Genomic DNA, 15144 nt, shown 5'->3' with positions numbered 1-15144 from the left:
CCAACTGACCACAGTCTGACATAGAAAAATGATACTGACCAACTGACCATAGTCTGAGCTAGAAACCGTAACTGACCAACTCATCGCAGTCTGAATTAGGAACCAGAAACTGACCAACTGACTTCAGTCTGACCTAGAAACCAGAAGCTAACCAACTGACCAGAGTCTGACCGAGACAACTTGCAACTGACCAACTGACCACAGTCTGACCGAGACAAACCGAAACTGACCAACTGACCACAGTATGACCCAGATACCAGAAACTGTCCAATGGCCAAAAACTGATCGAGACAATCCGAAACTGACTAACTGACCACAGTCAGACCTGGAAACCAGAAACTGACAAACTGACCACGTTCTGATCTACAAAGCAGAAACTGACCAACTGACTACAGTCTGGCCTAGAAACCAGAATCTGACCAACTGACCACAGTCTTACCTATAAACCAGAAACTGACCAACTAACCGCAGTCTGAACGAGAAACCAGTAACTGACCAACGAACCGCAGTCTGAACGAGAAACCAGAAACTGAGCAACTAACCGCAGTCTGAACGAGAAACCAGTAACTGACCAACTAACCGCAGTCTGAACGAGAAACCAGTAACTGACCAACTGACCACAGTCTGACCTAGAAACCAGAAACTGTCTATTGGCCAAACACTGACCGAGACAATCCGAAACTGGCTAACTGACCACAGTCAGACATAGAAACCAGTAACTGACAAACTGACCACATTCTGATCTACAAAGCAGAAACTGACCAACTGATCACAGTCTGACCTAGAAACCAGAAACTGACCAACTGACCACAGTCTGACCTATAAACCAGAAACTGACCAACTAACCGCAGTCTGAACGAGTAACCAGTAACTGACCAACTGATCACAATCTGAACTAGGAACCAGAAACTGACCAACTGACCACAGTCTGACCTCGAAACCAGAAACTGACCAACTGACCACAGTCTGACCTCGAAACCAGAAATTGACCTACTGACCAAAGTCTGACCGAGAAAACAGAAACCGACCACAGTCTGACCTAGAAACCAGAAACTGTCCAACTGGCCAAAAACTGACCGAGACAATCCGAAACTGACTAACTGACCACGTCAGACCTAGAAACCAGAAACTGACAAACTGACCAAATTCTGATCTACAAAGCAGAAACTGACCAACTGACCACAGTCTGACCGAGAAACCAGAAACTGACCAACTTACCACATTATGACCTATAAACCAGACACTGACCAACTAACCGCAGTCTGAACGAGAAACCAGTAATTGACCAACTGACCACAGTTTGATCTAGGAACCAGAAACTGACCAACTGACCACAGTCTGAACTAGAAACCAGAAACTGACAAACTGACCACAGTCTGATCTAGAAAGCAGAAACTGACCAACTGACCACAGTCTGACCTCGAAACCAGAAATTGACCAACTGACCACAGTCTGACCTAGAAAACAGAAACTGACCAATTGACCGCAGTCTGACCTTGGAACCAGCAACTGACCAACTGACCACAGTCTGACATAGAAAAATGATACTGACCAACTGACCACAGTCTGAGCTAGAAACCGTAACTGACCAACTCATCGCAGTCTGAATTTGGAACCAGAAACTGACCAACTGACTTCAGTCTGACCTAGAAACCAGAAGCTAACCAACTGACCAGAGTCTGACCGAGACAACTTGCAACTGACCAACTGACCACAGTCTGACCGAGACAAACCGAAACTGACCAACTGACCACAGTCTGACCGATAAATCAGGAACTGACGGAACTGACCACAGTCTGATCAAGTAACCAGCAACTGACCAATGGACTACAGGATGAGCTCGCAAGCAAAAAGTAACAAACTGCACATAGACTGATCTAGCAATCGGCAACTGACGAACTGTCCACAGACTGACCTAGAACCAGCAACTGACCAATGCCCACAGTCTGAAGTAGGAACCTGAAACTGACAAACTGACAAAAGTCTGACCTAGAAAACAGAAACTGACCAACTGACCACAGTCTGACCTTGGAACCAGAAACTGACCAACTGACCACAGTCTGACCTCGAAACCAGAAACTGTCCAACTGACCACAAACTGACCGAGACAATCCGAAACTGACTAACTGACCACGTCAGACCTAGAAACCAGAAACTGACAAACTGACCAAATTCTGATCTACAAAGCAGAAACTGACCAACTGACCACAGTCTGACCTAGAAACCAGAAACTGACCAACTGACCACAGTATGACCTATAAACCAGAAACTGACCAACCAACCGCAGTCTGAACGAGAAACCAGTCACTGACTAACTGACCACAGTTTGATCTAGGAAACAGAAACTGCCCAACTGACCACAGTCTGACCTAGAAACCAGAAACTGACAAACTGACCACAGTCTGATCTGGAAAAAAGAAACTGACCAACTGACCACAGTCTGACCTCGAAACCAGAAATTGACCAACTGACCATAGTCGGACCTAGAAAACAGAAACCTACCACAGTCTGACCTAGAAACCAGAAACTGTCCAACTGGCCAAAAACTGACCGAGACAATCCGAAACTGACTAACTGACCACGTCAGACCTAGAAACCAGAAACTGACAAACTGACCAAATTCTGATCTACAAAGCAGAAACTGACCAACTGACCATAGTCTGACCTAGAAAACAGAAACTGACCAACTGACCACAGTATGACCTATAAACCAGAGACTGACCAACTAACCGCAGTCTGAACGAGAAACCAGTAACTGACCAACTGACCACAGTTTGATCTAGGAACCAGAAACTGACGAACTGACCACAGTCTGACCTAGAAACCAGAAACTGACAAACTGACCACAGTCTGATCTAGAAAGCAGAAACTGACCAACTGACCACAGTCTGACCTCGAAACCAGAAATTGACCAACTGACCACAGTCTGACCTAGAAAACAGAAACTGACCAATTGACCGCAGTCTGACCTTGAAACCAGAAACTGACCAACTGACCACAGTCTGACCTCGAAACCAGAAACTGACCAACCAACCACAGTCTGACCTAGAAAACAGAAACTGTCCAACTTGCCAAAAACTGACCCAGACAATCCGAAACTGACTAACTGACCACAGTCAGACCTAGAAACCAGAAACTGACAAACTGACCACATTCTGATCTACAAAACAGAAACTGACCAACTGACCACAGTCTGACCTAGAAACCAGAAACTGACCAACTGACCACAGTCTGACATTTAACCACAACCTGTCCAACTACCCACAGTCTGAACTAGAAACCAGAAACTGACCAACTGACGACAGTCTGACCGAGAAAACAGAAACTGACCAACTGAACACAGTCTTATCTAGCAACCAGAAACTGACATGTCTGATCTAGAAAGCAGAAACTGACCAACTGACCACAGTCTGACCTAGCAACCAGCAACTGACCAACTGACCACAGTCTGACATAGAAAAATGATACTGACCAACTGACCATAGTCTGAGCTAGAAACCGTAACTGACCAACTCATCGCAGTCTGAATTAGGAACCAGAAACTGACCAACTGACTTCAGTCTGACCTAGAAACCAGAAGCTAACCAACTGACCAGAGTCTGACCGAGACAACTTGCAACTGACCAACTGACCACAGTCTGACCGAGACAAACCGAAACTGACCAACTGACCACAGTATGACCCAGATACCAGAAACTGTCCAATGGCCAAAAACTGATCGAGACAATCCGAAACTGACTAACTGACCACAGTCAGACCTGGAAACCAGAAACTGACAAACTGACCACATTCTGATCTACAAAGCAGAAACTGACCAACTGACTACAGTCTGGCCTAGAAACCAGAATCTGACCAACTGACCACAGTCTTACCTATAAACCAGAAACTGACCAACTAACCGCAGTCTGAACGAGAAACCAGTAACTGACCAACGAACCGCAGTCTGAACGAGAAACCAGAAACTGACCAACTAACCGCAGTCTGAACGAGAAACCAGTAACTGACCAACTAACCGCAGTCTGAACGAGAAACCAGTAACTGACCAACTGACCACAGTCTGACCTAGAAACCAGAAACTGTCTATTGGCCAAACACTGACCGAGACAATCCGAAACTGGCTAACTGACCACAGTCAGACATAGAAACCAGTAACTGACAAACTGACCACATTCTGATCTACAAAGCAGAAACTGACCAACTGATCACAGTCTGACCTAGAAACCAGGAACTGACCAACTGACCACAGTCTGACCTAAAAACCAGAAACTGACCAACTAACCGCAGTCTGAACGAGTAACCAGTAACTGACCAACTGATCACAATCTGAACTAGGAACCAGAAACTGACCAACTGACCACAGTCTGACCTCGAAACCAGAAACTGACCAACTGACCACAGTCTGACCTCGAAACCAGAAATTGACCTACTGACCAAAGTCTGACCGAGAAAACAGAAACCGACCATAGTCTGACCTAGAAACCAGAAACTGTCCAACTGGCCAAAAACTGACCGAGACAATCCGAAACTGACTAACTGACCACGTCAGACCTAGAAACCATAAACTGACAAACTGACCAAATTCTGATCTACAAAGCAGAAACTGACCAACTGACCACAGTCTGACCGAGAAACCAGAAACTGACCAACTTACCACAGTATGACCTATAAACCAGACACTGACCAACTAACCGCAGTCTGAACGAGAAACCAGTAATTGACCAACTGACCACAGTTTGATCTAGGAACCAGAAACTGACCAACTGACCACAGTCTGAACTAGAAACCAGAAACTGACAAACTGACCACAGTCTGATCTAGAAAGCAGAAACTGACCAACTGACCACAGTCTGACCTCGAAACCAGAAATTGACCAACTGACCACAGTCTGACCTAGAAAACAGAAACTGACCAATTGACCGCAGTCTGACCTTGGAACCAGCAACTGACCAACTGACCACAGTCTGACATAGAAAAATGATACTGACCAACTGACCACAGTCTGAGCTAGAAACCGTAACTGACCAACTCATCGCAGTCTGAATTTGGAACCAGAAACTGACCAACTGACTTCAGTCTGACCGAGAAACCAGAAGCTAACCAACTGACCAGAGTCTGACCGAGACAACTTGCAACTGACCAACTGACCACAGTCTGACCGAGACAAACCGAAACTGACCAACTGACCACAGTCTGACCGAAAAATCAGGAACTGACGGAACTGACCACAGTCTGATCAAGTAACCAGCAACTGACCAATGGACTACAGGATGAGCTCGCAAGCAAAAAGTAACAAACTGCACATAGACTGATCTAGCAATCGGCAACTGACGAACTGTCCACAGACTGACCTAGAACCAGCAACTGACCAATGCCCACAGTCTGAAGTAGGAACCTGAAACTGACAAACTGACAAAAGTCTGACCTAGAAAACAGAAACTGACCAACTGACCACAGTCTGACCTTGGAACCAGAAACTGACCAACTGACCACAGTCTGACCTCGAAACCAGAAACTGTCCAACTGACCACAAACTGACCGAGACAATCCGAAACTGACTAACTGACCACGTCAGACCTAGAAACCAGAAACTGACAAACTGACCAAATTCTGATCTACAAAGCAGAAACTGACCAACTGACCACAGTCTGACCTAGAAACCAGAAACTGACCAACTGACCACAGTATGACCTATAAACCAGAAACTGACCAACCAACCGCAGTCTGAACGAGAAACCAGTCTCTGACTAACTGACCACAGTTTGATCTAGGAACCAGAAACTGCCCAACTGACCACAGTCTGACCTAGAAACCAGAAACTGACAAACTGACCACAGTCTGATCTGGAAAAAAGAAACTGACCAACTGACCACAGTCTGACCTCGAAACCAGAAATTGACCAACTGACCATAGTCGGACCTAGAAAACAGAAACCTACCACAGTCTGACCTAGAAACCAGAAACTGTCCAACTGGCCAAAAACTGACCGAGACAATCCGAAACTGACTAACTGACCACGTCAGACCTAGAAACCAGAAACTGACAAACTGACCAAATTCTGATCTACAAAGCAGAAACTGACCAACTGACCACAGTCTGACCTAGAAAACAGAAACTGACCAACTGACCACAGTATGACCTATAAACCAGAGACTGACCAACTAACCGCAGTCTGAACGAGAAACCAGTAACTGACCAACTGACCACAGTTTGATCTAGGAACCAGAAACTGACCAACTGACCACAGTCTGACGTAGAAACCAGAAAATGACAAACTGACCACAATCTGACCTAGAAAACAGAAACTGTCCAACTGGCCAAAAACTGACCGAGACAATCCGAAACTGACTAACTGACCAGAGTCAGACCGAGAAACCAGTAACTGACAAACTGACCACATTCTGATCTACAAAGCAGAAACTGACCAACTGACCACAGTCTGACCTAGAAACCAGAAACTGACCATCTGACCTCAGTCTGACATAAAACCACAACTGACCAACTGACAACAGTCTGACATTTAACCACAACCTTTCCAACTACCCACAGTCTAACCTAGAAACCAGAAACTGTCTATTGGCCAAAAACTGACCGAGACAATCCGAAACTGGCTAACTGACCACAGTCAGACCTAGAAACCAGTAACTGACAATCTGACCACATTCTGATCTACAAAGCAGAAACTGACCAACTGACCACAGTCTGACCTAGAAACCAGAAACTAACAAACTGACCAGAGTCTGATCGAGAAAGCAGAAACTGACCAACTGACCACAGTCTGACCTCGAAACCAGAAATTGACCAACTAACCACAGTCTGACCTTGAAAACAGAAACTGACCAAATGACCACAGTCTGACCTCTAAACCAGAAACTGACCAACCGACCACAGTATGACCTAGATACCAGAAACTGTCCAACTGGCCAAAAACTGATCGAGACAATCCGAAACTGACTAACTGACCACAGTCAGACCTGGAAACCAGAAACTGACAAACTGACCACATTCTGATCTACAAAGCAGAAACTGACCAACTGACTACAGTCTGGCCTAGAAACCAGAATCTGACCAACTGACCACAGTCTTACCTATAAACCAGAAACTGACCAACTAACCGCAGTCTGAACGAGAAACCAGTAACTGACCAACGAACCGCAGTCTGAACGAGAAACCAGAAACTGACCAACTAACCGCAGTCTGAAAGAGAAACCAGTAACTGACCAACTAACCGCAGTCTGAACGAGAAACCAGTAACTGACCAACTGACCACAGTCTGACCTAGAAACCTGAAACTGTCCAACTGGCCAAAAACTGACCGAGACAATCCGAAACTGACTAACTGACCAGAGTCAGACCTAGAAACCAGCAACTGACAAACTGACCACATTCTGATCTACAAAGCAGAAACTGACCAACTGACCAGAGTCTGACCTAGTAACCTGAAACTGACCATCTGACCTCAGTCTGACATAAAACCAGAAACTGACCAACTGACCACAGTCGAACATTTAACCACAACCTTTCCAACTACTCACAATCTGACCTAGAAACCAGAAACTGTCGATTGGCCAAAAACTGACCGAGACAATCCGAAACTGGCTAACTGACCACAGTCAGACATAGAAACCAGTAACTGACAAACTGACCACATTCTGATCTACAAAGCAGAAACTGACCAACTGATCACAGTCTGACCTAGAAACCAGAAACTGACCAACTGACCACAGTCTGACCTCGAACCCAGAAACTGACCAACTGACCACAGTCTGACCTCGAAACCAGAAATTAACCAACTGACCAAAGTCTGACCTAGAAAACAGAAACCGACCACAGTCTGACCTAGAAACAAGAAACTGTCCAACTGGCCAAAAACTGACCGAGACAATCCGAAACTGACTAACTGACCACGTCAGACCTAGAAACCAGAAACTGACAAACTGACCAAATTCTGACTTACAAAGCAGAAACTGACCAACTGACCACAGTCTGACCTAGAAACCAGAAACTGACCAACTAACCACAGTATGACCTATAAACCAGACACTGACCAACTAACCGCAGTCTGAACGAGAAACCAGTAACTGACCAACTGACCACAGTTTGATCTAGGAACCAGAAACTGACCCAATTGACCACAGTCTGACCTAGAAAACAGAAACTGACCAATTGACCGGAGTCAGACCTGGAAACCAGTAACTGACAAACTGACCACATTCTGATCTACAAAGCAGAAACTGACCAACTGACCACAGTCTGACCTAGAAACCAGAAACTGACCATCTGACCTCAGTCTTTCATAAAACCTGAAACGGACCAACTGACCACAGACTGACATTTAACCACAACCTTTCCAACTACACACAGTCTGACCTAGAAACCAGAAACTGTCTATTGGCCAAAAACTGGCCGAGACAATCCGAAACTGGCTAACTGACCACAGTCAGACCTAGAAACCAGTAACTGAAAAACTGACCACATTCTGATCTTCAAAACAGAAACTGACCAACTGACCACAGTCTGACCTCGAAACCAGAAACTGACCAACTGACCACAGTCTGACCGATAAACCAGCAACTGACCAACTAACCGCAGTCTGAACGAGAAACCAGTAACTGACCAACTGACCACAGTCTGAACTAGGAAACAGAAACTGACCAACTGACCACAGTCTGACCTCGAAACCAGAAACTGACCAACTGACCACAGTCTGACCTAGAAAAAAGAAACTGACCAATTGATCACAGTCTGACCTTGGTACTAGAAACTGACCAACTGACCACAGTCTGACCTCGAAACCAGAAACTGAACAAATAACCGCAGTCTGAACGAGAAACCAGTAACTGACCAACTGACCACATTCTGACCTAGAAAACAGAAACTGACCAACTGACCACAGTCTGACCTAGAAACCAGAAACTGACAAACTGACCACATTCTGATCTACAAAGCAGAAACTGTCCAACTAACTGCTGTCTGAACGAGAAACCAGTAACTGACCAACTGACCACATTCTGAACTAGGAACCAGAAACTGACCAACTGACCACAGTCTGACCTAGAAACCAGAAACTGACAAACTGACCACTGTCTGATCTAGAAAGCAGAAACTGACCAATTGACCACAGTCTGACCTCGAAACCAGAAACTGACCAACTGACCACAGTCTGACCTATAAAACAGAAACTGACCAATTGAGCAGAGTCTGACCTCGGAACCAGAAACTGACCAACTGACCACAGTCTGACCTCGAAACCAGAAACTGAACAACTAACCACAGTCTGATCTAGCAACCAGAAACCGTCCAACTGACCAAAAACTGACCGAGACAATCCGAAACTGAACAACTGACCACAGACTGAACTAGAAACCAGAAACTGACTAACTGACCACAGTCTGATCGAGAAAGCAGAAACTGACCAAATGACCACAGTCTGACCTAGAAACCAGAAACTGACCAACTGACCACAGTCTGACCTCGAAACCAGAAGCTGACCAACTGACCACAGTCTGACCTAGAAAACAGAAACTGACCAATTGACGACAGTCTGACCTTGGAACCAGAAACTGACCAACTGACCACAGTCTGACCTCGAAACCAGAAACTTACCAACCGACCACAGTCTGACCTAGAAATCAGAAACTGTCCAACTGGTCAAAAACTGACCGAGACAATCCGAAACTGACTAACTGACCACAGTCAGACCTAGAAACCAGTAACTGACAAACTGACCACATTCTGATCTAAAAAACAGTAACTTATCAACTGACCACAGTCTGACCTAGAAACCAGAAATTGACCAACTGACCACAGTCTGACCAATAAACCAGAAACTGACCAACTAACCGCAGTCTGAACGAGAAACCAATGACTGACCAACTGACCACAGTCTAAACTAGGAACCAGAAACTGACCAACTGACCACAGATTGACCTAGATATCAGAAACTGTCCATGTGACCACAGTCTGAACTAGAAAGCAGAAACTGTCAAACTGACCACAGTCTGATCTAGAAAGCAGAAACTGACCAACTGACCACAGTCTGACCTATAAACCAGAAACTGACCAACTAACCGCAGTCTGAACGAGAAACCAGAAACTGACCAACTGAACACAGTCTGAACTAGGAACCAGAAACTGACCAACTGACCACAGTCTGACCTAGAAACCAGAAACTGACAAACTGACCACAGTCTGATCTAGAAAGCAGAAACTGACCAACTGACCACAGTCTGACCTCGAAACCAGAAGCTGACCAACTGACCACAGTCTGACCTAGAAAACAGAAACTGACCAATTGACCACAGTCTGACCTTGGAACCAGAAACTGACCAACTGACCACAGTCTGACCTCGAAACCAGAAACTGACCTACCGACCACAGTCTGACCTAGAAACCAGAAACTGTCCAACTGGCCAAAAACTGACCGAGACAATTCGAAACTGTCTAACTGACCACAGTCTGACCTAGAAACCAGTAACTGACAAACTGACCACATTCTGATCTAAAAAGCAGAAACTGATCAACTGACCACAGTCTGACCTAGAAACCAGAAACTGACCAACTGACCACATTCTGACCTATAAACCAGAAACTGACCAACTAACCGCAGTCTGAACGAGAAACCAGTAACTGACCAAATGACCACCGTATAAACTAGGAACCAGAAACTGACCAACTGACCACAGATTGACCTAGATACCAGAAAATGACTATGTGACCAAGACTGAACTAGAAAGCAGAAACTGACAAACTGACCACAGTCTGATCTAGAAAGCAGAAACTGACCAACTGACCACAGTCTGACCTAGCAAACAGAAACTGACCAACTGACCACAGTCTGACCGAGACAATCTGAAACTGGCTAACTGACCACAGTCAGACCTAGAAACCAGTAACTGACAAACTGACCACATTCTGATCGACAAAGCAGAAACTGACCAAATGACCACAGTCTGACCTAGAAACCAGAAACTGACCAACTGACCACAGTCGGACCTATAAACCAGAAACTGACAAACTGACCACAGTCTGATCTCGAAAGCAGAAACTGACCAACTGACCACAGTCTGACCTAGAAAACAGAAACTGACCAATTGACCACAGTCTGACCTTGGAACCAGAAACTGACCAACTGACCACAGTCTGACCTCGAAACCAGAAATTTACCAACCGACCACAGTCTGACCTAGAAATCACAAACTGTCCAACTGGTCAAAAACTGACCGAGACAATCCGAAACTGACTAACTGACCACAGTAAGACCTAGAAACCAGTAACTGACAAACTGACCACATTCTGATCGACAAAGCAGAAACTGACCAAATGAACACAGTCGGACCTATAAACCAGAAACTGACAAACTGACCACAGTCTGATCTCGAAAGCAGAAACTGACCAACTGACCACAGTCTGACCTCGAAACCAGAAGCTGACCAACAGACCACAGTCTGACCTAGAAAACAGAAACTGACCTATTGACCACAGTCTGATCTTGGAACCAGAAACTGACCAACTGACCACAGTCTGACCTCGAAACCAGAAACTTACCAACCGACCACAGTCTGACCTAGAAATCACAAACTGTCCAACTGGTCAAAAACTGACCGAGACAATCCGAAACTGACTAACTGACCACAGTCAGACCTAGAAACCAGTAACTGACAAATTGACCACATTCTGATCTAAAAAGCACAAACTTATCAACTGACCACAGTCTGACCTAGAAACCAGAAACTGACCAACTGACCACAGTCTGACCTATAAACCAGAAACTGACCAACAAACCGCAGTCTGAACGAGAAACCAATGACTGACCAACTGACCACAGTCTAAACTAGGAACCAGAAACTGACCAACTGACCACGGATTGACCTAGATATCAGAAACTGTCCATGTGACCACAGTCTGAACTAGAAAGCAGAAACTGACAAACTGACCACAGTCTGATCTAGAAAACAGAAACTGACCAACTGACCACAGTCTGACCTAGAAAACAGAAACTGACCAACTGACCACAGTCTGACCTATAAACCAGAAACTGACCAACTAACCGCAGTCTGAACGAGAAACCAGAAACTGACCAACTGACCACAGTCTGAACTAGGAACCAGAAACTGACCAACTGACCACAGTCTCACCTAGAAACCAGAAACTGACAAACTGACCACAGTCTGATCTAGAAAGCAGAAACTGACCAACTGACCACAGTCTGACCTCGAAACCAGAAGCTGACCAACTGACCACAGTCTGACCTAGAAAACAGAAACTGACCCATTGACCACAGTCTGACCTTGTAACCAGAAACTGACCAACTGGCCACAGTCTGACCTCGAAACCAGAAACTGACCAACCGACCACAGTCTGACCTAGAAACCAAAAACTGTCCAACTGGTCAAAAACTGACCGAGACAATTCGAAACTGACCAACTGACCACAGTCTGACCTCGAAATCAGAAACTTACCAACCGACCACAGTCTGACCTAGAAATCAGAAACTGTCCAACTGGCCAAAAACTGACCGAGACAATCCGAAACTGACTAACTGACCACAGTCAGACCTAGAAACCAGAAACTGACTAACTGACCACAATCTGATAAGAAAGCAGAAACTGACGAACTGACCACATTCTGACCTAGAAACCAGAAACTTTCCAACTGACCACAGTCTGACCTTGGAACCAGAAACTGACAAACTGACCACATTATGATCTACAAAGCAGAAACTGACCAACTAACCACGGTCTGAACGAGAAACCAGTAACTGACCAACTGACCAGTCTGAACTAGGAACCAGAAACTGACCAACTGACCACAGTCTGACCTAGAAACCAGAAACTGACAAACTGACCACAGTCTGATCTAGAAAAAAGAAACTGACCAACTGGCCACAGTCTGACCTCGAAACCAGAAATTGACCAACTGACCATAGTCTGACCTAGAAAACAGAAACCGACCACAGTCTGACCTAGAAACCAGAAACTTGCCAACTGACCAAAAATTGACCGAGACAATCCGAAACTGACCAACTGACCACAGCCTGAACTAGAAACCAGAAACTGACTAACTGAACACAGTCTGATAAGAAAGCAGAAACTGACCAACTGACCACATTCTGACCTAGAAACCAGAAACTTTCCAACTGACCACAGTCTGACCTTGGAACCAGAAACTGACCTACTGACCACAGTCTGACGTCGAAACCAGAAACTGACCAACCGATTACAGCCTGGCCTAGAAACCAGAAACATTCCAACTGGCCAAATACTGACCGAGACAATCCGAAACTGAGCAACTGACCACAGTCAGACCTAGAAACCAGAAACTGACAAACTGACCACATTCTGATCTACAAAGCAGAAACTGACCAACTAACCGCGGTCTGAACGAGAAACCAGTAACTGACAAACTGACCACAGTCTGAACTAGGAACCAGAAACTGACCAACTGACCACAGTCTGATCTAGAAAGCAGAAACTGACCAACTGACCACAGTCTGACCTCGAAACCAGAAACTGACCAACTGACCACAGTCTGACCTAGAAAACAGAAACTGACCAATTGAGCAGAGTCTGACCTTGGAACCAGAAACTGACCAACTGACCACAGTCTGACCTCTAAACCAGAAACTGTCCAACTGATCAAACACTGACCGAGACAATCCGAAACTGACCACAGACTGAACTAGAAACCAGAAACTGACTAACTGACCACAGTCTGATCGAGAAAGCAGAAACTGACCAACTGACCACATTTCGACCTCGAAACCAGAAACTGACCAACTGACCACAGTCTGACCTAGAAAACAGAAACTGATCAACTGACCACAGTCTGTCCTTGGAACCAGAAACTGACACACTGACCACAGTCTGATCTAGAAAGCAGAAACTGACCAATTGACCACAGTCTGACCTTGGAACCAGAAACTGACCAACCGACCAGTCTCACCTAGAAACCAGAAACTGTCCAATTGGCCAAAAACTGACCGAGACAATCCGAAACTGGCTAAATTACCACAGTCAGACCTAGAAACCTGTAACTGACAAACTGACCACATTCTGATCTACAAAGCAGAAACTGACCAACTGAGCACAGTCTGACCTAGAAACCAGAAACTGACCGACTGACCAAAGTCTGACCTATAAACCAGAAACTGACCAACTAACCGCAGTCTGAACGAGAAACCAGAAACTGACCAACTGACCACAGTCTGAACTAGGAACCAGAAACTGACCAACTGATCACAGTCTGACCTAGAAATCAGAACATGACAAACTGACCACAGTCTGATCTAGAAAGCAGAAACTGACCAACTGACCACAGTCTGACCTAGCAAACAGAAACTGACCAACTGACCACAGTCTGACCTAGGAGCCAGAAACTGACCATCTGACCATAGTCTGACATAAAACCAGAAACTGACCAACTGACCACAGTCTGACATTTAACCACAACCTGTCCAACTACCCACAGTCTGACCGAGAAAACAGAAACTGACCAACTGAACACAGTCTTATCTAGCAACCAGAAACTGACCACCGTCTGATCTAGAAAGCAGAAACTGACCAACTGACGACAGTCTGACCTAGCAACCAGCAACTGACCAACTGACCACAGTCTGACATAGAAAAATGATACTGACCAACTGACCACAGTCTGAACTAGAAACCGTAACTGACCAACACATCGCAGTCTGAATTAGGAACCAGAAACTGACCAACTGACTTCAGTCTGACCTAGAAACCAGAAGCTAACCAACTGACCACAGTCTGACCGATAAATCAGAAACTGACGGAACTGACCACAGTCTGATCAAGTAACCAGCAACTGACCAATGGACTACTGGATGAGCTCGCAACTAAAAAGTAACAAACTGCACATAGACTGATCTAGCAATCGGCAACTGACGAACTGTCCACAGACTGACCTAGAACCAGCAACTGACCAATGCCCACAGTCTGAAGTAGGAACCTGAAACTGACAAACTGACCACAGTCTGACCTAGAAAACAGAAACTGACCAACTGACCACAGTCTGACCTTGGAACCAGAAACTGACCAACTGACCACAGTCTGACCTCGAAACCAGAAACTGTCCAACTGACCAAAAACTGACCGAGACAATCCGAAACTGACTAACTGACCACGTCAG

This window comes from Pristiophorus japonicus, unplaced genomic scaffold (assembly GCF_044704955.1).
Source record: "Pristiophorus japonicus isolate sPriJap1 unplaced genomic scaffold, sPriJap1.hap1 HAP1_SCAFFOLD_49, whole genome shotgun sequence".
Lineage (NCBI taxonomy): Eukaryota > Metazoa > Chordata > Chondrichthyes > Pristiophoridae > Pristiophorus > Pristiophorus japonicus.
Note: the sequence above shows the minus strand (reverse complement) of the source record.